Below are 2,941 nucleotides of genomic sequence, written 5' to 3' on the forward strand. Positions count from 1 at the left end.
TATATATATATATATATATATATATATATATATATACCAATGGAATGATTCAACCCATAATATGCAGAGTATGATGTAGCTTTCTAGGAGATCACCCATATTAGGAATTCTTCATCATTCTTTATCTCTAATATATACTATTAATGGAGCACCCTTAAATCAACATGTGGTTAAACACCCCAATTGACTCAATCTTGTTCTTAACTAAACCAGTATAGTCGTGCATGGCTTAGAGTTATACTTTGATGTTTATAATTATATTTAACTTAATGTGTGTACTTGATGGAGTCAATATTCAATTTTGTTTGGTATAATTAAACTGATATATTCATTTAGGCTTTTGATTACTTTTAGGCTCATTCATAAAGCTAATAAATTCTTTGTGCTCGATCAAACTTAAACTTGTTGACCATTTACAACTCGTGTTAAGGTCCTAGGCCATTGTGATGCATAAATCCAAGTACTTGATTATGTCCCAACCCTCCCAATAGTTTGATTATAATTAATATCAAAATGATATGTAATACCATTAAAATTCTTAGCTAGTTTAGCTACTAATTAGAGGATATCCCTTTATAGGGGACTATGGTGTTAAGATGGATTTTCTTTGCATGGGATCAAAATATCAAGATAGTTAGATTTACAAAACATAACATTACATCATAATTTCCCATATAAGGGTGTGACATCAAGACCCAATAACTAGCTAATTAGTTCAACGATTGCTTTGGATTTGCCCCACCATAATCATAGTGAGGATATATTTGATTCCAATGATAAAAATTTTGTTCATATCCGAGAAATATGTTAGCAAAATGGCTAAAAAAGGTTGATACTTGACTTAGACAATAAGAGAAAAAGGTTGATTGGATATGATACTCCAATGCCATTAAAGAGATCGGGTCATCAATATAAGGAGGTTGAACATGGAATCTTACGAATATGAATAATATGTTGGTGTAGGCCAATTTGGTGTTGAAATATATAAGAATCCTTATATCCTTTCCCTTTAGTACAAATGTATATTATTGCATATTTATGTGCTTATCTTATATGTTTTCAAGTATATATGGTGACTTGATACATGTTTACATGCTTCTATACCAAATTCATCAATTAATCTTATGAAGTACGTTTAAACTTTTAACATTGTATTTATCATCACTAGCCTCTCTCTTAAGTTGACACTTGCATGAATGAGCAACTTTTGTGTTTGATGATTTAAATAACTTGAGATTATGTGTTTGAGTAATAATTTACATACAAACTGTGTTAGAAAGTATTATGGTAATGCCAAAAAGCATAGGTAAGATATAATTAAATCAAAGATATTAGCAAGCTAAAGTAACTATATATGGTGGAGTTGGTTGACTATGATACAGATGTGGTTGAGGTACTTCGAAGAACATGGAATGCTACATCCTCACTATAAAGTAAGAGCAAGCAAGACTCATAATACTATATATAAGTTCATGAAAAAACACAACCTAAGAAAACATATATTAACATTATAACATGTCATAATATTCATGGTGATAGAGATATAAAGTGCTTAACATCTTAGATTTAAATGAAGATCTAGTACATTTACAAATAAAAGAGAGGGGTGCATCAATCATAAGAGACACCTAAATTTTAATGTGAAAAACTATGAGGTCTGCCCCCAGTTAAAATGAGTCAACTAGTGTTTGTTGTTGATTACAAATGATGCCTTTCCTTGGGGGAAAGCATTGGCTCAATGTAGTAAATATACATTGTATAAAGCATCTACATAATTGGGGTTGGTAGAATCTAATGACATGAGAGTTGTTCTGAAGGGAATGCTTTCATGTTTGTTTGGTCGATAAGTTTGTAATTAGATAATAGTGGACGAAGGGATCATTGTCCAGAGATGAAGGTCGTAGGGACTGTAGTCAGGCGACGAAGGTCTAAAGGATTGTTATCGGGTCATAGAAGTTAGAAAGAACATAGTCGGCATGTGAGTGTGGTCACAGGGACCGTAGTCCGGTGACTAAGGTCAAAGAGATAGTTGTCTGGCAACTGAGGTCGGAGAGGCCATAGTAGATAGACGATGTAGGTTAGAAAGATCATTGTTTAGATGTGATAGAGGTTGAAAGGATTATAGTCATGTAACTGAAATTGAACGGATCATGGCGGGCGATAAAGGTCTGGGGGACCGTATGCGGCGAGCGATAGAAATCAGAAAGATCATTGTCGAGTGACTAAGGTCGAAGGGACTATTATAGGATGTCAAAGGGACAATAGTAAGCCAAAGGTGGTCAATGGAACTATAGCTGGCGGTAGATTTTGGTCAGAGGGATCATAGTAAGGAGACGAACGTTGGAAGGATATAGTTGGGTAACTAATGTCAAAGGAAATATTATCGGGTGACAGAGGTAGAAGGAATCATAGTCAACAAGCAATATATGTGAGGCCCGAGAATCTAATTTAGGAAAATTATTCTTTTATATTTTAACATACAAAAACTATAGTTATCTAATATCATATATCAGTTTGAATAATAAAAATAAATTCTATAATTCAAAACATCAATATATATATATCTATATTCATTTTCTAAAATATTATATACACTACTCAATATTTATATAATCATATCACAACTACTCTGTCTTGATTACAAAAAATAACTAAAATAAAAGAACCTAAACATAAAAATATTATGACCAATCTCACAATCCTGCTCCGCCGCCTGACCTAAAATAATTTGACCATATATAATGAACTTAAGAGCCCAACAAGTAACCAAATCTTGCAACTAAACACAAAGCATGAGAAAGAAGTAATATACATGTCAACAGTCAAATCATAGCAGTAACACGTACATGATCATATGACAATACAAAAGAAAAATTAGTAAACTAGTACCTGTTTCAAACTACTAAAGTAATTGTAATATTAATACTAAAATCAACAGAGA

Source organism: Dendrobium catenatum, unplaced genomic scaffold, assembly GCF_001605985.2.
Source record: "Dendrobium catenatum unplaced genomic scaffold, ASM160598v2 fragScaff_scaffold_51, whole genome shotgun sequence".
NCBI lineage: Eukaryota > Viridiplantae > Streptophyta > Magnoliopsida > Asparagales > Orchidaceae > Dendrobium > Dendrobium catenatum.